Here is a 24594-nt window from a genome sequence, read left to right as displayed (position 1 = left end):
GGCATTGCAAGCAGATCGAGGGACGTGATTGTTCCCCTCTATTCAGCATTGGTGAGGCCTCATCTGGAGTACTGTGTCCAGTTTTGGGCCCCACACTACAAGAAGGATGTGGAAAAATTGGAAAGAGTCCAGCGAAGGGCAATAAAAATGATTAGGGGACTGGAACACATGAGTTATGAGGAGAGGCTGAGGGAACTGGGATTGTTTAGTCTGCGGAAGAGAAGAATGAGGGGGGATTTGATAGCTGCTTTCAACTACCTGAGAGGTGGTTCCAGAGAGGATGGTTCTAGACTGTTTTCAGTGGTAGCTGATGACAGAACAAGGAGTAATGGTCTCAAGTTGCAGTGGGGGAGGTTTAGGTTGGATATTAGGAAAAACTTTTTCACTCAGAGGGTGGTGAAACACTGGAATGCGTTACCTAGGGAGGTGGTGGAATCTCCTTCCTTAGAGGTTTTTAAGGTCAGGCTTGAGAAAGCCCTGGCTGGGATGATTTAGTTGGGGATTGGTCCTGCTTTGAGCAGGGGGTGGGACTAGAGGACCTCCTGAGGTCCCTTCCAACCCGGATATTCTATGATTCTATGGGTGGGCAGGAGCAGGAGTAGTGGGGGGCAGAAGATGGGGGAGGGATAGGAACAAAATGCGGAAAGGGGGGGCAGGAACTGTAGGTGGCAGGAAGAGGCTGGAAGGGAGAGGAGCAAAAGGGTCTGTAATAGCTGCAGAACCTACTGGCAAGGTGTGTGTCTTATCCCATCAAGTGGCAGGTCGGTACATGTAGAAGATAACAGCCTTCTACTGCTACCAGCTACTCTGTTAGCTCCCATAGAAGAGGTCTGTGCTGTGGATCCAGAGATCCCACGTGGGGGTCAATATGGTTCCAGAATTTTTGTTTTTTTCAATTTTTAAGTTTTTTTTAAATAGGAAATTACATTATTTAAGGAATATTCAGGTTGCAAAGTCAAGCACTCCTTGCCAGCATTAAGGTTTTCTCTGCAACCTCTTAATTCAACCTCTTCTGCATACGCATTATGATACAAGCATTAATTACACAATCATAGAATCTCAGGGTTGGAAGGGACCTCAGGAGGTCATCTAGTCCAACCCCCTGCTCAAAGCAGGACCAATCCCCAATTTTTGCCCCAGATCCCTAAATGGGCCCCTCAAGGATTGAACTCACAACCCTGGGTTTAGCAGGCCAATGCTCAAACCACTGAGCTATCCCTCCCCCCTCATATACGATTTTTCCCATAGGACCCCTTCCTCATTCAGTGCACAGGACGGACTTGCTCTGGGGATGAATCAGGGCTGCGTCGTAAGACCCCAGCCTCATTTGTTGCAGAAGTTGGGCAAGTGTGTGGTGAATGAGGCAAGGGATTGCGCAATGAGAAAGGACATCTCCCATAAGCCACTTCCTCCTCAGTGTCTCGGAGTATTTTCAGGCACCATCTCCAGGCCTGCTCTGCCCAAATCAACCACCTTTCCTGAAAGATCATCTCTGTGCATGCTGGGTTCCCTGGGTGGGCAGCCCAGGAGGGGAGCAACTGCTTGTTAATCCTCCAGGGAGTCCTTTTCCAGCTGCCCCGTGTCGCAAAAGCTGTATGTGCAGGAGGGTCCCAGGGCTTGCTGTAATTGCAGTGTTCACTCCTAATAGTGAGCTCCATGAAATGGGTGTGTCGTTCATTCTCTCTCTCAATGGGCTCCATCACACAGGGCTGAGGCAGTCAGTCAGTCAGGAGTCACCGCAGCCACTTCACCTCCAGTCCCGCCCTGGAGCTGCCCCGGCTGATGAGACTTTCAAGGAATGAAGAACAAGTTCATCTGACTCAGTCGTTTTCCTCCTCTTAAATGTGTGGCACAAGGGCAGCTCCAAGCAGCGTGCGGTGCATTCCCGTGCCCTGGAGGTGACCAAGGAATTTGCAAGGACCATGTCAAAGAGGAAGGTTTGCAGCCTCCTAGCCAGCTGTACATAATGGACACACTGCAGGCTAGTGCTGCTTCCTGAGATGATGGAGCCACTGGGACCCGCCAAGGAATGACCCACCGTGGCCAAAGGCAGGAAAACACCTTTAAAGAGGAGGCCGAGGAGGGTCATTGTTCTCAAAATCTGCCAGCAGATCTCATCAGATCAGCATGGAGACCGTCCCACCCTCCATAACTGGAAGAGAGAACCCCCCATTGAGCTCAGTAGAGGGTCCGATCCACAGTGCACTCTGTCCGCTGGGCGCCACTTCAGCACCGTGAAGCTGCTGCAAACCTGACTCAACTGCTCTGCACCACGGGAGCTAGACAAAGCAGCCAGAGTGAAACGCTGAATCTGGCTCATAATTTCCATTCCATTCCCAGGCCTGAAACCAGACTGAACAAAATCAAGGAAATCGGTGGGATCTAAGTTTAGCAGGAGTGGCTCCAAATGCACCTTCTTTATTGCAAGATAATGTACACTGGGAGGAACAATTTGGACCATTCAGACACATTGCTGGGTTGTGAATTAATAGTAACCACCCAGGAAAAAGACCCAGGCATCTCCCTAAGACCCGTTGCTCAAGGGACTGCAGCCCTGAGAAAAGCAAATGTAACCCTTCTGGCAGGTGGAGCCAGCAGCAATAAGGGCCAGGTTCAGTCTCTAGAGGTTCCTTTTCAACAATACAACACAACACCGGCTCGAGCCTCCACCCAGTGACCTGGGACAATGACACACCACCCCCTGGGCTCCTCTAAGAGGCAATACTTCCCCTCTCACAAGCACAGAGTCTGAGCATAGCAAAAACTTTTAATAAAAGGAGGGAATTAACTCCAGCATTAATTTGGGAAAACACCGCAACTAGAGTTCATAAACACAACCCATGAGCAAAAGACCCACTCCCAGGTAAGTTGGACAGTGTCCTTTTCCCCTCAGGGTCTTAAATCCAGCAACCCAAAAGTCCCTTTAACGTGCCTGTCCCTTCTCTGTACCCCACTCACAGTTGCTGTCCTTGGCCAGTGCAGCCCCATGGTTCAGAGGTTCATCCACAGAGTTCATCACCCACCTTGGGTGGAAAACAGGGGAGATGAGTAAGGAGGCACCTTACAGGCTGCACTGCTCGGGCACTCACTCGTCACCCCAACGGCCGATTTGTCATGCCTCTGCGGGGCTCTGCCCTGGCCCCCTCCGCCAGCTTCCCTGCTGGTCGCACCTTGCTGCCAGCCGCCCTGCTGGCCACCTGCCACGCCTCTCCGCCAGCCGCCCTGCTGGCCACCTGCCACGCCTCTCCGCCAGCCGCCCTGCTGGTCGCACCTTGCTGCCAGCTTCTCTGCTGGCCACCTGCCACGCCTCTCCGTGAGCCGCCCTGCTGGCCACCTGCCACGCCTCTCCGCCAGCCGCCCTGCTGGTCGCACCTTGCTGCCAGCTTCTCTGCTGGCCACCTGCCACGCCTCTCCGCCAGCCGCCCTGCTGGTCGCATCTTACTGCCAGCTTCTCTGCTGGCCACCTGCCACGCCTCTCCGTGAGCCGCCCTGCTGGCCACCTGCCACGACTCTCCGTGAGCCGCCCTGCTGGCCACCTGCCACGCCTCTCCGTGAGCCGCCCTGCTGGCCACCTGCCATGCCTCTCCGCCAGCCGCCCTGCTGGCCACCTGCCACGCCTCTCCGTGAGCCGCCCTGCTGGCCACCTGCCACGCCTCTCCGCAAGCCGCCCACTTGCCAAAATGTCTTCAGGCTCCCCCCCCCCCCGCCACCCCACACTTAACCCAGCTCTCAGTGATTTCAGTTGTTCGTGGGGGGAGCCTCATTGCTGGTGCACACTGGGCAGTCTCTTGCAATAGAGACACTCTCCCAAAGTAGGTCTAATACTTAGACCTAGGTACCAGTGATTTCAGCTCTGCAGCGTGTAACAAGACTCTCCCTTGAATCTAAATTAGCTCTTTTATTATACCATGGAGCGAGGAAGGGTCAAATGGTGTCTAGGACCCTTAAACAGGGTCCACCCCACCAGGTGCAAGTACCTGTCCCCACCGTCTCTCCATGGTATAATAAAAGAGCTAATTTAGACTCAAGGGAGAGTCTTGTTACACGCTGCAGAGCTGAAATCACTGGTACCTAGGCCTTTCTGCCATTGGAAAGAGGAAGGAGGAGCCTGCTGCTTCTTCCTCTAGCCTTTCTTTGGCAATGTATGGGGGTGGAATGACAAGGCCATGGCAGTGCCTGGGCAGGTTTGAGTCCTGCTGACTTCGAAGTGATAAACACTCCCCGCCCCCCACCCCTCCGTTTTCTCTTCTCCTGGGTAGAGTCTTTGCAACACTGAAGCAATTAGCAGCTCCAGCTACAAAGCCCTGACAGGCGGCGGAGCTGTGATCTTGCAGGTCACCTTTGCAGAGGCGTAAAGGTGCTGTGAAAATGGCGCAGGTGAGGGTGAAGGGGTGGGGGGGGGTCTATGTATGAATTTGCCAGGGTTCCATTTATTTTTTATGGCTGAAATCTAACCAACTGTAGTTGCTGATGTCAGCAGGGTCTGAATTGGCTCTCCCCTGACATCGAATGATAAGCTGGGGGAAAAGACTTCAGGAACCAACCGTGTTTGAAGAGACATGTCTACTCTGCCTTTCTGCGCAGCACGATGGAGCTGTTTTGCCCAAATGATTGATTTGGGCTGGTGTTGGATTGCCAGTCGCTCTGGTGTTGGCAGCAGGGGTGAAGGAAGGTGGTGGTGCGAGTGGTGACAGCAGAACCGTGCTTGGCGTGCCCTGCCTGAGGGCTGCCAGTTTCCCAGGCATGATCCTAACCCCGTCCTTGAGTTCTGTCCGTTGGCCTCTTTGTTTGGACTAATTCAGTCTCCGTCCCCCTTTTCCCATCAACATATTCCGCTGTTGGTTATTGTGACACGTTTTGAATTTTCGCTGTTTACAGTTGAGCTCACGGGGAAGGTTAGTTTGAAGGCTCGGTTCTTGCAACAAAGGAAAGTGACTTGGGCAGTGTGACCCTCGGAGGCCAGCGGCTGAGCCAGGAGGAGAATCTGGGTCTCCTGAGTCAAACACCTCTGTGGTTAAGGATAATGCTCTCAATCTCTCTCCGTATTTTTACCAGGCCCATCACCGTGACATCTGAGTGTCTAAGCCAAGCATTAACAGCCTGGGGTTAGGAAGAAATGTTCCCCATGGGAGTTATTGCACGATTGTCCATTCCGGGGGGTTACACTTTCTTCTGAACAGCTGGTTCTGGCCATGGATAGAGAGAGGGTACTGGACTGAAGGCCACTGGCCTCATCCAGGATTACATTTCCTATGTTCCTGTAGCAAACTCCAGAGAGGGAGTTACACTGTTAACATCCATTTTTAAATCTCACCACACCGCCCCCCCTTTAGCCCCCCAGTCACATCTCTGACCCACTGAGTCAGCAGCCTCCCGGGATCACTGCAACGATGCCAAAGAATGGGCTGCAGCGCCAGGCTGTTGTCCCACTCTAGAGGCATCCCTGGCATGAACACCGAGGTTTCTCAGCACATGGAGTCTCAGCACTTCACCCATGAAGAGCGTGGCCAGGTCAGGTGGAGGTTAGCAGCACACTCCGCATGCTGCCATGTCTCTTCCCCCAGGAGTCTCGTGCCCCCAAAGCCCATGAGGTTCACGTATCAGCTCTGCCTGCAGGGACACGGAAGAATCCCAGGCACCGCTACAGACTAGGGACCGACTGGCTAAGCGGCAGTTCTGCGGAAAAGGACCTAGGGGTGACAGTGGACAGGAAGCTGGATATGGGTCAACAGTGTGCCCTTGTTGCCAAGAAGGCCAATGGCATATTGGGCTGTATTAGTAAGACCATTGCCAGCAGATCGAGGGACATGATTATTCCCCTCTATTTGGCACCGGTGAGGCCACACCTGGAGTACTGCGTCCAATTTTGGGCCCCCCACTACAGAACGGATGTGGACAAATTGGTGAGAGTCCATCAGAGGGCAACGAAAATGATCAGGGGGCTGGGCCACATGGCTTACGAGGAGAGGCTGAGGGAACTGGGCTTGTTTAGTCTGCAGAAGAGAAGAGTGAGGGGGGATTTGATAGCAGCCTTCAACTACCTGAAGGGGGGGTCCCGAAGGGGATGGAGCTCGGCTGTTCTCAGTGGTGGCAGATGGCAGAACAAGGAGCAATGGTCTCAAGTTGCAGTGGGGGAGGTCTAAATTGGATATTAGGAAACACTTTTTCACTAGGAGGGTGGTGAAGCACTGGAATGAGTTACCTAGGGAGGTGGTGGAATCTCCTTCCTTAGAGGTTTTTAAGGCCCGGCTTGACAAAGCCCTGGCTGGGATGATTTAGTTGGGGTTGGTCCTGCTTTGAGCAGGGGGTGGGACTAGATGACCTCCTGAGGTCCCTTCCAACCCTGATCTTCTATGATTCTATGACACTGGAAGGAGTAGGAGAGCAGGAGGGTACCACGTTAGCTGCTGGGCAGGTCACAGCTCAGTGTTCTGGTTCATGGGGAGGCAGGCTGGCTCCGGAAGCTCTGGGCTGGCTCGAACCCAAAATAAAGCCATTGTTCCCCTTTGGCTCATGGGGGCGCTCTGTCGAATCCTGGCACTGTCATGGCTGGAGGGGACGCAAATCCAGCCAGAAGCACCAAGAGCCAGGAGGATGGGAGGGAGTTTTATCACCTAACATGACCTGCCCTGCTGGCAGAACCAGCCCAGCAGCCAAGGGCTGAATGGGCCCAAAGGTGCTCTCCTTTCACCCCACGCGTGGGGCCCTCCAGCACAAGGGCTGTGGCACATTGGGGAGTTTGCACTGCCTCTGCCCATGCAGAGAGGATGCCGCACTGCCGGGCTGGCACCTTTCCCCCTCCCTGACTTTCTCCAGGCTGCTCCATCACTCTGCTGCAGGTTGTAAAGGGCAGCCTGGCATGCAGTAGGCAGCAGACCGGGCTCACCTCATGCCATGGGTGCCGCCCACCCCAACCTCACGCACTGAGCGAGGGCCTGAGAGAACAAGTGCTTGTTGTTCTTGCAGATCTTGGCTTTGTAGCCTTGGAGCTGCTTTGCCTCCCTCCCCTGACCTCATCTCCCAGGCTCCTCACCTGGCTCCAAGCAGACGCTGGCCTTGAATGGTGCCTGAAGGGCTTGAATTCACTCTGATGAAAATAAAGCCTTGCGAATAAAGCATCAGTCATGCAAAGGTCTTCTTGGTGTGGAGAGCACAGCTAGAATGAGCGATGGGGCTGGGTGGGTTCACAAGCCCACTCCTGGAGGAAGGGGCAGGCTCCCGGGCCTGGTCTCTTCACTCTCTCTGGGGCACCTGGCATTGGCCACTGTTGGAAGACAGGACACGGGGCTAGATGGGCCATTGGGCTGACCCAGTGTGGCCGTTCTTATGATTTGTACCTGCACCAATCCAGACACACCCGCACTTGGGCAGATTGCTGAACTGGGGCCTCTGTAACAACTCTGAGGCCTGAGTGAAACCTACAGCGCTGTCTTGAGAACAGGCGCCTGCCTTCCTGGAGCTCCAAAGCACCCAAATTCCACCCTGAAAACTTCTCACAGTTACCCTTGCTATTGAATATCCTTACAACTAGGAGGCAGCACACCCATTTCTACTAGGGAGAAGAAGCATTGGCCACCCTGGATACAGCTGTCCTACTACCAGCCTCCCAGGGAAGGACCCTGCAGCCCCAACTCTTCCTTCTGTGCTACCGTCACACTTGGCTTCAGAGGGGTAGCCATGTTAGTCTGTCTCAGCAAAAACAACGAGGAGTCCTTGTGGCACCTTAGAGACTAACACATTTATTTGAGCATAAGCTTCCGTGGGCTAAAACCCACTTCATCAGATGCATGGAGTGAAAAATACAGTAGGCAGAATATATAATACAGCACATGAAAAGATGGGAGTTCATAGAATCATAGAATCTCAGGGTTGGAAGGGACCTCAGGAGGTCATCTAGTCCAACCCCCTGCTCAAAGCAGGACCAATCCCCAACTAAATCATCCCAGCCAGGGTTTTGTCAAGCCTGACCTTAAAAACCTCTAAGGAAGGAGATTCCACCACCTCCCTAGGTAACGCATTCCAGTGTTTCACCACCCTCCTAGTGAAAAAGTTTTTCCTAATATCCAACCTAAATCTCCCCCACTGCAACTTGAGACCATTACGCCTTGTTCTGTCATCTGCTATCACTGAGAACAGTCTAGAGCCATCCTCTTTGGAACCTCCTTTCAGGTAGTTGAAAGAAGCTATCAAATCCCCCCTCATTCTTCTCTTCCGCAGACTAAACAATCCCAGTTCCCTCAGCCTCTCCTCATAACTCATGTGTTCCAGTCCCCTAATCATTTTTGTTGCCTTCCGCTGGACTCTTTCCAATTTTTCCACATCCTTCTTGTAGTGTGGGGCCCAAAACTGGACACAGTACTCCAGATGAGGCCTCACCAATGTCAACTAGAGGGGAACAATCACGTCCCCCGATCTGCTTGCAATGCCCCTACTTATACATCCCAAAATGCCATTGGCCTTCTTGGCAACAAGGGCACACTGTTGACTCAGATCCAGCTTCTCATCCACTGTAACCCCTAGGTCCTTTTCTGCCGAACTGCTGCCTAGCCATTAGGTCCCTAGTCTGTAGCGGTGCATGGGATTCTTCCGTCCTAAGTGCAGGACTCTGCACGTGTCCTTGTTGAACCTCATCAGATTTCTTTTGGCCCAATTCTCTAATTTGTCTAGGGCCCTCTGTATCCTATCCCTACCCTCCAGGGTATCTACCTCTCCTCCCAGTTTAGTATCATCTGCAAACCTCCTGAGGGTGCAGTCCACGCCATCCTCCAGATCATTAATGAAGATATTGAGTTGCCTTACAAAGGAGATCAGTGCCAAAGAGGCCAATTCAATTAAAATGTAAGTGGCCTATTTTCAACAGTTGACAAGAAGGGGTGAATATCAAGGGAGGGAAAATTACTTTTGTAGTGCTAACGAGGCCAACGCAATCAAGGTGGACATCCGCCCATTTCCAATAGTTGACAAGAAGGTGTGAGTTTCAGCAGAAAGAAAATTACTTTTTGTAGTGACCCAGCTACTCCCAGTCAAGGGAAGAAATGCAGAGAGGCAGCCATGTGATTTGGGGCTGGCAGCGGTGGGGATACGTGTGGAAAGTTCTTAGTTGCCGTGCGCTGTACCTTATCGACAGGACCTTGGGGGGCCTGAGAGACACCTCCCTATATCTGTAGCGAGTGGACCGCCAGGCGGGGCAGGGTAGCGCAAGGAACTTAGCACCAGAATGATAAGCTGAACAAAGCAAAGGCAGAGGCTGGGTCTCAAGAAGCGTTTCCTGACATTGAGAACTTGCAGGAGTGAAATAATCTCCCCAGGGATAGAGGCCGCTTCTTGGTTTATTTAAGAATGGGCTGGCCTAAGAACTTAAAAACACACCATTATGTTGAGGACAGTCCTGCTTGGGCCAGGAGACTGGGCTAGGTGTGACTGAAGAGGCCTCTGCCCTCTAATGTACTGTGAATGTCCGCATTCCTGCCCAGCGGCGTCTGGCTGGCAGGGCTCCTGCGCACATGGGACAGGGCTCCGGTGGCTGTTTGCACTTTTGCAAATGTTGGCCATGCTGGGCAGCCACCTCCCAGAGTCGTGGGTCCAACAGGAGAAATGGGTCATGGATTAAAGGAATCTGGTGAGCATCACCTAGTCCCTCCCTTGAAGTCAGTTGTCCATCACGCAGCCAGTACCCAATTGGCGCAACTAACAGCCTTTGCTCAAAGGAGGCCAAGGACTAGACAGCAGGTGTGGCCATTGCTCAAAACTAGGGGCACTGGCAAAGCTCTGGTTCAGGGGAGCCCAGGACTGCGTAACGAATCTACTGGTCATTCCCATTGACAGTGGCCAGCACCAGATACTTAGAGGAAGATACAAGAATAGTGATGATTGTCATTTGTGGGATAAGCTGCCCATAGAGGAAGTTTCTTCTTTAGCCACTCTGTTAGTGGTTGGTTCATGCCCCAGAGCACCAGGGTTTATACCCCCTAAAATGTTTCTTTGCTAATCTAGCTCTGGATGTTCTCATCATCCGTCAAAATGTCTAATTTGCTTCAATCATCTGAAGCTTTTGGCCTCAGTATTATCTTGTGGCAATGGGTTCCACATGCTTTTTGTGAGTTGTGTAAAAAAGTATTTTTGTTTCTCAGCTGTAATTTTACCACCTTCATTTTCATGGACTGCCCCCTTGATCTTGTATTACAAGGAATGGGAAGCAGGAGGACCTAATTTACCACCTCTTTACCTTCATCTTTTTAGTTCTATCATGTGGCTTCTTTTTTATCTCCTCCCCAACTAAACAGCCTGAATGGTTGTTGTCTCTCTTCTTTCTAGGCCTTGCAGTCTTTACATCCCTGTTCGGATGGGGTGCAGAAGTGAACGCAGTACTCCAGGTAAGGGCACGCAGTTGCTTTCTGCTACAGAATTTGCGAAGCTATTTTATGGATTCATAGATTCCTAGGCCAGAAGGAACCATCATGATAATCCAGGCTGACCTCCATATCACAGGCCAAAGAACCCATCCCGTGACTCCTCCATCCAACCAATATCTTCTGGATGAGCTTGAGTAGATCTTTTAGAAAGAAACCTCCAATTCTGATTTAAAGACTCCTAGGTGATGGAGAATCCACCACATCTGTTGGTAATTTGCTCCAATGGTTAGTTCATAGATCATAGAAGGTTAGGGTTGGAAGGGACCTCAGGAGGTCATCTAGTCCAACCCCCTAGAATCATAGAATCATAGAATATCAGGGTTGGAAGGGACCCCAGAAGGTCATCTAGTCCAACCCCCTGCTCAAAGCAGGACCAATTCCCAGTTAAATCATCCCAGCCAGGGCTTTGTCAAGCCTGACCTTAAAAACCTCTAAGGAAGGAGATTCTACCACCTCCCTAGGTAACGCATTCCAGTGTTTCACCACCCTCTTAGTGAAAAAGTTTTTCCTAATATCCAATCTAAACCTCCCCCACTGCAACTTGAGACCATTACTCCTCGTTCTGTCATCTGCTACCATTGAGAACAGTCTAGAGCCATCCTCTTTGGAACCCCCTTTCAGGTAGTTGAAAGCAGCTATCAAATCCCCCCTCATTCTTCTCTTCTGCAGGCTAAACAATCCCAGCTCCCTCAGCCTCTCCTCATAACTCATGTGTTCCAGTCCCCTAATCATTTTTGTTGCCCTTCGCTGGACTCTCTCCAATTTATCCACATCCTTCTTGAAGTGTGGGGCCCAAAACTGGACACAGTACTCCAGATGAGGCTTGAAGCAGGACCAATCCCCAATTTTTGCCCCAGACTCCTAAATGTCCCCCTCAAGGATTGAACTCACAACCCTGGGTTTAGCAGGCCAATGCGCTCAAACCACTGAGCTATCCCTCCCCCCGTTACCTCACTGTAAACATTTGTGCCTTAGTTCCAGTCTAAATTTAACTTCATATTCCAGCCATTGGCTCTAATTCTGCGATTGCTAAATTAAAGAGCCCTCTTCTGTCACAAATCTTCTCCCGTGTAGCTGCTGATAGACTATAATCAAGTCTCTTCCTAACCTTCTCTTCGCTTTAATGCAGTGGTGTTGTAGCCGAGTTGGTCCCAGGATATTAGCGAGACAAGGTGGGGGAGGTAATAGCTTTTATTGGCCCAGCTTCTGCTGGTGAGAGAACAAGCTTTGGAGCTTACCCAGAGCTCTTCTTCAGGTCTGGGAAATGTATCAGTGTCACAGCTAAATACAAGTGGGAGGGGAACAGAGAGCTTAGCGTCAGTAGTTAACATATTTAGGGGCCCATTCAAGGGGAAGCAGCCTGGTAACACCGCTCCCATCACGGGATGGGGGAACTGGGGAGTTGGGCAGGCGATCAAGGGCCATGCAGGCGGGGAGAGGCATCTTTCCCCCGGGCTGCTGCGGCGAGAGAGGGCTGGGGGGAGTTCTCTCTCCCCACCACAGCCCCGGGGCAACCTGAACCCCAAACCCCTCATCTCTGGCCCCACCCCAGCCCCACCCAAGAGCTCTCATCCCTAGCTGGAGCCCTCACCCCCCAGAGTCCCAAACCTCTGCCCCAGCCGTGAGCCCCCTCCCACACCCCAAACCCCTCATCCCCAGCTCCACCCCAGAGCCTGCACCCCCCAGCCAGAACCCTCACCCCCCAGAGCCCCAAACTTCTGCCCCAGCCGTGAGCCCCCTCCCACACCCCAAACCCCTCATCCCCGGCTCCACCCCAGAGCCTGCACCCCCCAGCCAGAGCCCTCACCCCCTCCCCCGCACCCCAGCCCTGAGCCCCCTACCACACTCCAAACCCCTCGGCCTCACCCCCGCCACACATCACCTCCATATTGGTGCACATAACAAAATTCATTCCGCACATGGATGTAAAAAATTAGAGGGAACATTGGAGTTGGGGGTTTAGTGGGTTACAGATTGTTGTAATGAGCCATAAATCCAGTGTCTCTGTTCAGTCCATGATTGTTAGTGTTGAGCAGAGTTATGAATTTAAGCTCCTAGGCTCCTCATTTGAAAGTGATTTGCAGGTTTCCTTTGAGGATGAGTACTCATAGCTCAGACACAGACTGATGAAAGGTGATCACCCATAGGTGACAGGATGTTTTGTCTTTTATCATTTCCCTGTGTGAGTTCATGGAGAGCATAGTGAGTGTCTGGTTTCACACACACACTTGTTTGTGGGGCATTGAGTGCACTGGATGAGGTACCCCACATGTTGTGATAGGCATGTGCAGGGCCCACGGATCTTGAAAGGTGTGGGGTGAGGCTGTTGATCATTGTAGCAGTGGAGATATGTCTGCAGGTTTTGCAGCTGTTGTTCTGGGAGGGTCTGGTGCAGCTTTGAGTTGGTGTGTTCTGGTCTGTGGGGAGCTTGCTTCTGATGATGCCCTTGGAGAGGTTGGAGGTTTGTTTGAAGGCCAGAAGTGGGGGTTCAGGAAAGATTTCTTTCAAGGTATGGTCCCCATCGAGTATGGCCAGGTTCCAGTGTGGGGTGGTAGGTGACAACTAGAGGCGTGCAGTCAGAGAGGGTTTTATTTCTGCATTGAAACAGGTTCTCTCGGAGTATTTGGGTGGCCCATTCTATCATGTGATCTGCTTCTCTGATGGTTAACCACCTTCACTGATTTTAAAAACAGTGACTTATTGCTAATTGAACTGGTCTGGCTTTAATTCTAGCCGCTGGTTCTTGTTCCACCTTTTTCTGACAGATTCCAGATCCTGTTAGTATCATAAAAACAACAAGAAGTCCGGTGGCACCTTAAAGACTAACAGATTTATTGGAGCATAAGCTTTCATGGGTAAAAACCTCACTTCTTCAGATGCATGGAGTGAAAGTTACAGATGCAGACATAAATATACTGACACATGAAAAGAAGGGAGTTACCTCACAAGTGGAGAACCAGTGTTGACAGGGCCAATTCGATCAGGGTGGATGTAGTCCACTCCCAACAGTAGATGGGAAGGTGTCAATTCCAGGAGAAGCAAAGCTGCTTCTGTAATGAGCCAGCCACTCCCAGTTCCTATTCAAGCCCAGATTAATGGTGTTAAATTTGCAAATTAATTTTAGTTCTGCTGTTTCTCTTTGAAGTCTGTTTCTGAAGGTTTTTTTGTTCAAATATAGCTACTTTCAAATCTGCCTGCATGCCTTGTTCCTGCATAGGGGGCCTTCCACCGGTCTGGGTTTAAATGCATTTTGTTTGAATAGGCCCAGCTCCGCAAGTGATCCAAACGTCTCTGTATGGCTGCCCTGTCTTCATCATTACTTACTCTCCGCCAGTCTTTGGGTCATCTGCAAATCTTATCAGCAGTAATTTTATATTTACTTCCAGGTCACCGATAAAAATATTGAATCGCATCAGGCCTAGTACCGATCCCTGGGCATCCCCACTAGAAATCTCTGATGCTGATGCTCCACTGACTTCAGAGATCTTTCGGGTAGCCAGTGCTTAACCCGTTTAACGTGTGCTTTCCTGGGATTGCACAGTGCTAGTTTTTTAATCTGCATCTCAGGTGGTACTGCGTTAACCGCCTTACCAAAGTCCAAATCTACGACACCTGTGCAGTTATCTTTACCAACCAAACTGGAGAGCTCATAAAAAAAAAATAGACTCGGGTTTGTTTGACGTGACCTATTTTCCATAAGCCCATGTTGACTGGCATACAATATATTCCTCTCCTTTAATTCTGTATTGATTGAATCTCCCATCGGCTTTTCCATTATCTTCCCCAGGCTAAGCAGAGCAGAGTGCTGCATGTTGCTTCTAGTCAGCGGCAGAAAGGAAATAAATCCTTGGAAGGAGGGGGCTAGGAGCCCTGCCAGCACCAATTGTTCTAAGCTCTCCTGTGGGCGTACAGGATGTACGGTTCTGCCGAGACGTGACATAACCCCCAGACCTGTTTCTGGGCTGGAGATGTCAAAGCCCTACCTGCAAGAGCCAGGGTGTTAACCACATGGTCCTGACCAAATTCCAGCGTGGTAATTATATTCTGCCTCCCTAGAATTGCTCCTACAGTTGCAACTGATCGATTTATTCTTCACTGAGAGTAATTAGGCAATGGGACACTTTACAAAGGGCTGTGGTGGCTTCTCCATCCTTTAATTCATGAGTGGCTGTTTTGCTAAAAGATCCGCTGTAGGAATTATTTTGGGTCAGTGCGAGGGCCTATGTCATGCAGGAGGTCAGACCAGATGATCCCAAGGGTCCCTTCTGGCCTTGGAATCAGTGAAGCACGTCCTATCCTCCGCACTCTTGTGTGGTGTTTCTGCTGCAGCGTGGCTGCCTCTTCCCAGCCCCGATCCACGGTGATGAGCACGGACGCAAACGGCTGAGAATGTAGCTGGGCCGGCCATCCCGTGGTCATTAGCCTGCTCCCAGGGCACAGGGAAGGCAGGACCCCACCACAGAAGTGGAACTGCTGACGTCTTCAGCACCGTCCTCAGTCGCCCACAGACCAGTCCCTTCACAGCTAAGGGTGTAGCCATGTCCGCTCCTGGCTGAGCACAGTTGAGGGACCCCTCAAAGGACTAAGGGCACATTTTCACTCCTAGGGCGCCTATCCTCCGTCCATCTAGACCAATGACCTTCCTGTCTGGGCACAGGGCCTGGGAGACAGATGGGGAAACGGAAAGCTGAGGGGCCGTGGACTAGGTAGGCCGGACAATGATGCTGGGGGGGGCCCTGAGCTGGTCCTGGGTGGGGGGGACCAGCTGAGCTGGTCCTGGGCCCTGCTGTGCGAGGGGAGAGAGCAGCACTGGAACTGTCTTCAGCCATATCCCTCCCCCGGAACTGGAGGGTGAAGCTGGTCCACTCTGGGGGATGGAGGAGTGATAAGACAGGGAAAGAAAGGGGAGGCAAGAGGAGCGCAGAGCAAAGGGGCTGAGAAATGGGGCGGGACGAGGAGCCAGAGGTAGTGTTGCCAGGTGTCCGGGTTTTGACCAGAACGCCCGGTCAAAAAGGAGCCCTGATGGCTCCAATCAGCACCGCTGACCGGGCCGTTAAAAGTCCGGTTGGCACGGGGCTGACAGGCTCCCTACCCGGCTCCGCGCAGCTCCCGGGAAGGGGGCTGCCTTGCTCTCCAGCAGACGGGATCTGGCTGGGTGGTTGGTTTGGGCCTGGCCCTGGGAAGCCCTGCTGCCCCAGAAGCAGGGCAACTAGCATGGAAGCAGCCGGCACCAGCTCAGCAATGCAAGAGTTAACGGTGCAGGACAGACAAGGCATTACAGGCCCTGTGGGAATGTTTCCAAAAGGACTGGGATGTGCCAAATCACACAGTTGTCCCCACTCCTCTCCAGGAAGCACAAGAGACTTCATTGCGAGACAGCCGGAGACACTGGGCAGGAGCTGGCAGGGCCCGAGGCTCCTGGGAGGGAGGTTGCAGCCCAAGCCTGGCACAATGAGCGGGAGGCAGGCTGGGGGAATAGACAGGGTGAGGAGGGCATGCATCCCCTCGCTGCATTTCCTCAGCGTCCCCCTCCATTGGGTTTGAACCCTGCCTTTTATCCTCCCCAGTGCCAGCTCCAGGGATCCTGGCCCATGGGAGCAACCCAGAGCAATCCCCTACGTGAGCCTCCGAAAGGGGCAGAGAAAGCCCACTGGTGACTAGCTTTGAGAAGCGAGAGGAAGCGATGGTGGCCCGAGCCATGGGGAAAGCAGCGATGGATGGCCCAGAGCAGCCTGGGAGGTGGCCAGACCATTCTGGCAGTCTGGGCTGAGGACTCCAGCCCAACAGGAAGGCAGGCCAGTGACACGCCAGGCAGATATCCGTCAGGAGGGGAAAGAAATGGAAAACCAGAGGGTTGGGGAGAGAGGCCATTGATTCCATAACTGCAAAGGGACCAACAAGGCCCAAGAAAGGGCACTTCAGCTAGCCGGAGACCACTCACCCTCCCGGGGCAGGGGAGTGTTAATGGCCGCCAGAGGCAGACGCTGTGGGGGACTGCATAGGAAATGGGTCCAATTCCAGCAGCTACTGCCAGGACGAGAACTCATGTGAGCAGAGGGGCTCGGGCCGCCAGGGCAGATCGAGTAGCTGGCTGAGGAGCTCCCTGGACCATTAATGCTGATGTTCTATACATCTTGGAGCACTGGGGAAGTCCCAGAGGACAAGAAGGAAGCTAATGTGGTGCCAATCTTTTAAAAGGGTACATGGGATGACCTGGATTAAAGAATCTTGACATCTTTTTTTAGATAAGATTACAAGTGCCGTTGACAAAGATAATTATGTTGATGTAATAACCTGCTACAAGGCATTTGACTTGGCATTGCACAACATTTTGATGAAGAAACTAGAACGATACAAAATTAGCATGGCACACATTAAATGGATTCAAACTAGCCAGCTGATAGGTCTCCAAATATAATTGTGAATGGGGAATCATCATGGAGCAGGTGTGTTTCCAGTGTTTTTAATGGGGTCCTGTGGGGTCACAGAATCATAGAATATTAGGGTTGGAAGAGACCTCAGGAGGTCAACTAGTCCAACCCCCTGCTCAAAGCAGGACCAATCCCCAACTAACTCATCCCAGCCAGGGCTTTGTCAAGCCTGACCTTAAAAACTTCAAGGGAAGGAGATTCCACCACCTCCCTAGGTAACCCATTCCAGTGTTTCACCACCCTCCTAGTGAAAAAGTTTTTCCTCTTTGGAACCCCCTTTCAGGTAGTTGAAAGCAGCTATCAAATCCCCCCTCATTTCTTCTTTTCCACAGACTAAACAATCCCAGTTCCCTCAGCCTCTCCTCATAACTCATGTGTTCCAGTCCCCTAATCATTTTTGTTGCCCTTCGCTGGACATTTTCCAATTTTTTCACATCCTTCTTGTAGTGTGGAGCCCAAAACTGGACACAGTACTCCAGATGAGGCCTCACCAATGTCGAATAGAGGGGAATGATCACGTCCCTCGATCTGCTGGCAATGCCTCTCCTTATACATCCCAAAATGCCATTGGCCTTCTTGGCAACAAGGGCACACTGACTTCAATGTCCTTAACTACTTTCTCCTTCAAAATTTTTTCCAAGACCTTGCATACTACAGATGTCAAACTAACAGGCCTGTAGTTACCCGGATCACGTTTTTTTCCTTTCTTAAAAATAGGAACTATGTTAGCAATTCTCCAATCATACGGTACAACCCTTAATTTACAGATTCGTTAAAAATTCTTGCTAATGGGCTTGCAATTTCATGTGCCAATTCCTTTAATATTCTTGGATGAAGATTATCTGGGCCCCCCGATTTAGTCCCATTAAGCTGTTTGAGTTTCGCTTCTACCTCAGATATGGTAATATCTACCTCCATATCCTCATTCCCATTTGTCACGCTACAATTATCCCTAAGATCCTCTTTAGCCTTATTAAAGACTGAGGCAACGTATTTGTTTAGATATTGGGCCATGCCTAGATTATCCTTGACCTCCACTCCATCCTCCGTGTTTAGCGGTCCCACTTCTTCCTTCTTTGTTTTCTTCTTATTTATATGGCTGTAGAACCTTTTACTACTGCTTTTAATTCCCTTTGCAAGGTCCAACTCTACTTGACTTTTAGCCTTTCTCACTTTATCTCTACGTGTTCTGACCTGAATAAGGTAGCTTTCCTTGCTGATCCCTCCCATCTTCCACTCCCTGTATGCTTTCTGCTTTTTCTTAATCACCTCTCTGAGATGCTTGCTCATCCAGCTTGGTCTACAACTCCTGCCAATGAATTTTTTCTCCTTTCTTGGGATGCAGGCTTCCGATAGCTTCTGCAGCTTTGACTTGAAGTAATCCCAGGCCTCCTCTGCCTTTAGATCCATAAGTTCTTCAGTCCATGTATTCTTTATTAATTCATCACGCAAATAGGGGGTTAACTGCTAAGGTAGCCCGGGAGGGGTGGGGGAGGAGGGAAGGACAAGGCCACACTGCACTTCAAAACTTAAAAACTTAAAAAATTTAAAACTTATTGAATGCCAGCCTTCGGTTGCTTGGGCAATCCTCTGGGGTCGGGTGGCCGGAGGCCCCCCCACCGCGTTCTTGGGCATCTGGGTGAGGAGGCTATGGAACTTGGGGAGGAGGGAAGTTGGTTACACAGGGGCTGCAGCGGCGGTCTGAGCTCCAGCTGCCTTTCCTACAGCTCAACCATACGCTGGAGCATAGCAGTTTGATCCTCCAGCAGCCTCAGCATTGAATCCTGCCTCCTGTCATCACGCTTCTGCCACCTTTCAGCTTCAGCCCTCTCTTCAGCCAGCCACTTACTCTCCTCAGCCCGCCACCTCTCCTCCCGGTCACTTTGTGCTTTCCTGCACTCTGACATTGTCTGCCTCCACGCATTCGTCTGTGCTATGTCAGTGTGGGAGGACAGCATAAGCTCAGAGAACATTTCATCGCGACTGCGGTTTTTTTGCCTTCTAATCTTCGCTAGCCTCTGGGAAGGAGAAGATCCTGTGATCCTTGAAACACATGCAGCTGGTGGAGGAAAAAAAAAGGGACAGCGGTATTTAAAAAGACACATTTTACAGAATAATGGGCACACTCTTTCACGGTAAACCTTGCTGTTAACATTACATACACAGCACATGTGCTTTCGTTCCTAGGTCTTATTTTGCCTCCCCCCACCGCATGGCTAGCCCCTCCCCCCCCCCCCATGGCTAACAGTGGGGAACATTTCTGTTCAGCCACAGGCAAACAGCCCAGCAGGAACGGGCACCTCTGAATGTCCCCTTAAGAAAAGCACCCTATTTCAACCAGGTGACTATGAATGATATCACTCTCCTGAGGATAACACAGAGAGATAAAGAACGGATGTTGTTTGAATGCCAGCAAACATACACTGCAATGCTTTGTTCTACAGTGATTCCCGAGTACGTGCTACTGGCCTGGCGTGGTAAAGTGTTCTATCATGGTGGGTGGAATAAGGCTGCCCTCCCCAGAAACCTTTTGCAAAGGCTTTGGGAGTACCTCCAGGAGAGCTTCATGGAGATGTCCCTGCAGGATTTCCTCTCCATCCCCAGACACATTAACAGACTTTTCCAGTAGCTGTACTGGCCGTGAATGCCAGGGAAAATTAATCCTTTCACATGCTTGCTTTTAAACCATGTATACTATTTAAAAAGGTACACTCACCAGATGTCCTTTCTCCACCTGGCGGGTCTGGGAGGCAGCCTTCGGTGGGTTCGGGGGGTACTGGCCCCAGGTCCAGGGCGAGAAACAGTCCCTGGCTGTTGGGAAAACTGGTTTCTCCACTTGCTTGCTGTGAGTTATCTTCAACCTCCTCCTCATCTTCCTCGTTCCCAAAACCTGCTTCCGTGTTGCCTCCCACTCCATTGATGGAGTCAAACAACACGGCTGGGGTAGTGGTGGCTGAACCCCCTAAAATGGCATGCAGCTCATCATAGAAGCGGCATGTTTGGGGCTCTGACCCAGAGCGGCCGTTTGCCTCTCTGGTTTTCTGGTAGGCTTGCCTCATCTCCTTAAGTTTCACGCGGCATTGCCTCGGGTCCCTGTTATGGCCTCTGTCCTTCATGCCCTGGGAGATTTTTACAAATGTTTTGGCATTTCAAAAACTGGAACGGAGTTCTGATAGCACGGATTCCTCTCCCCAGACAGCGATCAGATCCCGTACCTCCCGTTCGGTCCATGCTGGAGCTCTTTTGTGATTTTGGGACGCCATCATGGTCATCTCTGCTGATGAGCTCTGCACTCACCTGCAGATCGCCATGCTTGCTAAACAAGAAATTAGATTCAAAAGTTTGTGGGCCTTCTCCTGTCTACCTGGCCAGTGCATCTGAGTTGAGAGTGCTGTCCAGAGCCGTCACAATGGAGCACTCTGGGATAGCTCCCGGAGGCCAATACTGTCGAATTGCATCCACACACCCCCAAATTCGATCCGGCAAGGCTGATTTCAGCGCTAATCCCCTTGTCGGGGGTGGAGTAAGGAAATCGATTTTAAGAGCCCTTTAAGTAAAAAAAAAAGGGCTTTGTCATGTGGACGGGTGCAGGGTTAAATCGATTTAACGCTGCTAAATTTGACCTCAACTCCTAGTGTAGACCAGGTCTAAGATCTTCCGATCTCTTCACCCTACAGACCCTCGCTCCAGTCTTTGGCGGCATTGTCGTGGCGGGGGGGCAGAGGGGGTTGTCCTTCAGTGCCGAAGACCGGAGCGAGTCAAGGACGCAACTCCGAAGTGCTGCTGAAGACCCGGAGCACCGCCGGGTGAGTACCAGGGGGTGGTGCCTTTTTTTAATCTCCGCTCCCCCTGTTTTTTCCACCTGGCTACGCCACTAGGTGCGTTCCTTAGTATTGACTTAGCTGTGCTCCTTTCTTTGCCTCCACAGAAACATCTGCAAAGCCCCAATCCGCTGAACTGTCGCAGGTGGCTAGTGCTCCGGGGATCCAGATTGTTTGCACCAGCTACCAGAGTCCAGCGTTCCTGGCAGTGAAGAATTTTCAAAGCTGTTTGTGGCTTTAATTGCTCGGCCCTGGGCTGAGCTGGTGTATGTGATCAGATGCTGAGTGGGGGCTGAGAAGTGAAGGCTCTGATCTGTGAATTATATCCCTGTACCCCTTGCCTGGGGCCATTCCTGGAGCGGGCTGTCAGCACTTGGCTGAGGGAGGGCATGACGCCAGCTTCTCTTAAAGAAGTGATTGTTAGGCCTTGCCGAGGGAATGGTCTCTTTGAAGCTGAGGCTTTGTCCATTTGTCACTGGGTTTTGGATTGGAAGGACCCTTCGACTGAGGCAGCTTGTTGATAAGGTGTTGACGAGACCACTCTCCAGCACTCCCTGCTTTGTGGAGGGCGATTTGACAGCTCCCCAGGCCTCAGTGGACTGTAGCTGTCGGCTGTAGTGTTGCATGCTGAGCCCTTGTGAAAACGAGGCCATAGGTTGCCCCCGGCTGGGCATGGACACACGGAAGCACTCCGACTGACTGGGCTTTTGTGGAAACAGAGGCCTCGCTGCCAGGGTGAAGAGGGCGTTTTCACTAGGTTGGAATGAGATTTGGAAAGAGATTCGCTAGAAAAGGGTCTTTCTGAAATGCAGAGAAAATGGCTGATTAGCTGTTGTGCGCTTTGCCTCCCTCTTTCATGCTAATATAAGGATCATAGAAGCATAGACTATCAGGGTTGGAAGGGACCTCAGGAGGTCATCTAGTCCCACCCCCTGCTCAAAGCAGGCTAGCTACAGACTTGACGGGAAACTAAATCGACGGGATGGTTTAGTGCACAGAGAACTATAGTAACCGAGGGAATTAAAAATCAGAGCGAAAACACCATTATGTTCCACTAAGTCATGAGTGCCTGTCACGGAACATGATGGAGAGAAATACATGCCAAGTGCCGCAAAAGACAATGTCATAAGCCAATGTATAAAATCCTAGAGCCCTGTGCTGTGTGAGTAGGATTATTATTCATCTGTATTATGGTTGCGCCTAGAGGCCTCCACCAGGATCACCCCCCTCTTGTGCAAGCCGTTGTGCAAACACACATAGGAAACAGTTTCTGCCCCCAAGAGCTGAGACTTTATGTAATCTCGCCTTTTGTCTTTTGGGTGCTGCGTCTTTAAATTCCTGCCTGCATGGGAGGTACAGCTGAACTATGGAGTCATTCCCCCCACTCTCTGGCCCAGTGATTTTTCAAACAAAGTGGAACAGCTTCAGTGTCAGGGCTTGAGAGGGCAACGTACCCTAGCCTGGTGGTCGGGGCACTCAGCTGGGTGGTGAGAGAGCTGGGTTCATAGCCCTGCTCCACAGCAAGCAGAGTGGGGATTAGAACCTGGGTTTCCTATAGCTTGAGAGCGTGCCCTTCCTACGAGGTATAAACAGGGCCAGATTTACGCCTTACACCCCCCTAGGCACAGCATCTTCAGTGTCCCCGCCCACACCTGACCGTCATGTTTTCTGTAACTTTTAGGTACCCCTAGAACACCAGCGCCTCTAGGCACATGCCTACAGTGCCTACTTGGAAATCCGGCCCTGGGTATAGATGGGGGGTGGGCTAGGTGTGCTCTGAGCACCCACCTACTGGATCAGGCCCTGTGGGTGAGGGAGGCAGAGGAACACCTTGTTTGAGAATCCTGCCAGGGCTTAGGTGTGAGCCAGGGTGCTGAGCCGGGTCAGGAATGAGGCAGCTTTGTAAATGGGCACTGGCAGAAAAGCAGCTTCCTAGGGGACTTTGCCAGCAGGGATTTAGAAACCGGCGGGGTTTGGTGGCAGCTGAACGGGGTTTTGAAGATCTACATTTTGGACTCAGGCACCTAAGTCCCTTTGTTGCTCTAGCCCCCAGTGGCTCCAGGCAATGGGCTGCATGTGCTTTTCCCCCTGCAGTGGGACGCTGTAGCAGAGAGGAAATGCCCCCCACAGACAGACAGGTATCTTAGTGGCTGTGAGGGTACCACTGGGCTTTCAGTCACTTTTTAGCTTTGCTTCTCTTGTAGGCAAACAGTCTGTTTGGGCCGTTCCCAGGGGGCTGGAGTTTTATCTCAGAGGGTAACCAGATCCACTTGGGATCTAGTGGCTTTTACTCCCCCAGTGCAGGTGTGTCTTCAGATGGGAAGAGGACATTAAAATATCCACTAGCTGGGAGCAAGTTTTAGTTTCTACTGAGCATGGCTGGATTCAAAGGGGTGAGCGCCAGGGAATGGGCTCTGTACCCCAATAGCAAGGCACTGAGGCAGCTGGATCGCCAGAATGTGCTAGCATAGGAGAGGGCTCATAGCTAGCTAGCTAGTGCATGCTCAAAAAGACCTGAAAAGAACATTAAGGGTGCAAAGTCAAGCACTGGGGCATTAGAAAACGCCAGACTTAATGCTACCCACGCAACCTTAGTTCGGCTTCCATGCACATATACAGTAAGACAGGCTTGAGCTGCAGGAGTGCAGACTCCATCTTCCCACGTGGATCAGCATGAAGGTTTGAACTTAAGCCTCTCAGATCCACAGCACAGTCCCCTACTACAGGAGCTAAAAGAGCAGCTCCTAACAGAAGTAGGCTGTTATCCTCTATGTAGACCAATTTCACAAGACAGCTGTAACACACACGTGACGAGTGAATCACACCACTATTTGCTAGCCAGCAACAGTAGAACCTTCGGTATCCAAAATCCTTTGTTCTGTTCCTTGCGCTGGGAGGGGAGTGTTGTTGAGGAGTTAGAGCAGCAATTAATAATAGGTTGGCCAAGTACAGGCAGCTCTGTGGGGTGGATTATACTTATGCTTGCAATATTAGAGATCGGGGGTCTCTTCCCAACTGACTTCATCTTACAGTGTGTGTAAAATTGGGGAGGGGGAGAGAGGTTGATACATGTCTGCCGAAGAGGGAGATCATAAGCTTTCCATAATATTAAGGGATGTGACCTACCCAGAGATAGTAACAGCTGAAGAGATGACTTAAACTCATGGTCGCTGGGCTCTTAGCTCTGTGCACCTTCCCTGTGTCATGTTTCACAGCGTGTGCACACGCACGCACACACACCCCTTAGATAAAAACATAAATACTCTTGTGGGAAGGTTGCAACGTAACATAACTTTAGTTCGTAGAATCCAAAATGATAACACCCAATAATTCAAAACCAGAGAGAGATGAAGCAGGCTGCTCCCTAAGGCAGGCAGAGGCACAACTCAACCCTCCTCACTCTAGGGTGTCTGGCCCAGGTCGCATGCTGCCCTACAGAGTCCTCCACCTGCAAGCAGGACCTGCAAAACCCCAGAGAATTTAAAGTGATAGAGCAGAATTCTATCAAAATTTTCCATACACCATACCCTGAGGCTATAGAGACCTGTCTGTGCACAGGGAGAATCATAGAATCACAGAATATCAGGGTTGGAAGGGACCTCAGGAGGTCATCTAGTCCAACCCCCTGCTCAAAGCAGGACCAATCCCCAACTAAATCATCCCAGCCAGGGCTTTGTCAAGCCTGACCTTAAAAATCTCTAAGGAAGGAGATTCCACCACCTCCCTAGGTAACCCATTCCAGTGTTTCACCACCCTCTGAGTGAAAAAGCTTTTCCTAATATCCAACCTAAACCTCCCCCACTGCAACTTGAGACCATTACTCCTTGTTCTGTCATCAGCTACCACTGAGAACAGTCTAGAGCCATCCTCTTTGGAATCCCCTTTCAGGTAGTTGAAAGCAGCTATCAAATCCCCCCTCATTCTTCTCTT

At 51.3% G+C, this 24594-nt stretch overlaps 2 long non-coding RNA genes across 2 annotated transcripts; one reads left to right on the top strand and one right to left on the bottom strand.

The window, feature by feature from the left end:
• Nucleotides 1-8571: 8571 nt before the first annotated feature.
• On the top strand, nucleotides 8572-22513 carry LOC125620803 (uncharacterized). Its single transcript, XR_007352323.2, has 3 exons — nucleotides 8572-10373; nucleotides 20521-20649; nucleotides 20772-22513. It is a non-coding gene; the product is annotated as an uncharacterized LOC125620803 (long non-coding RNA).
• On the bottom strand, nucleotides 16862-20561 carry LOC142068639 (uncharacterized). The gene is made up of 2 exons (XR_012664526.1): nucleotides 19560-20561; nucleotides 16862-18902 (listed from the first exon to the last, which is right to left on the bottom strand). It is a non-coding gene; the product is annotated as an uncharacterized LOC142068639 (long non-coding RNA).
• Nucleotides 22514-24594: the final 2081 nt, after the last annotated feature.

The sequence above is a fragment of the Caretta caretta genome, chromosome 12 (genome assembly GCF_965140235.1).
Source record: "Caretta caretta isolate rCarCar2 chromosome 12, rCarCar1.hap1, whole genome shotgun sequence".
Lineage (NCBI taxonomy): Eukaryota > Metazoa > Chordata > Testudines > Cheloniidae > Caretta > Caretta caretta.
Note: the sequence above shows the minus strand (reverse complement) of the source record. Positions and strands in the feature narration are given on the sequence as shown.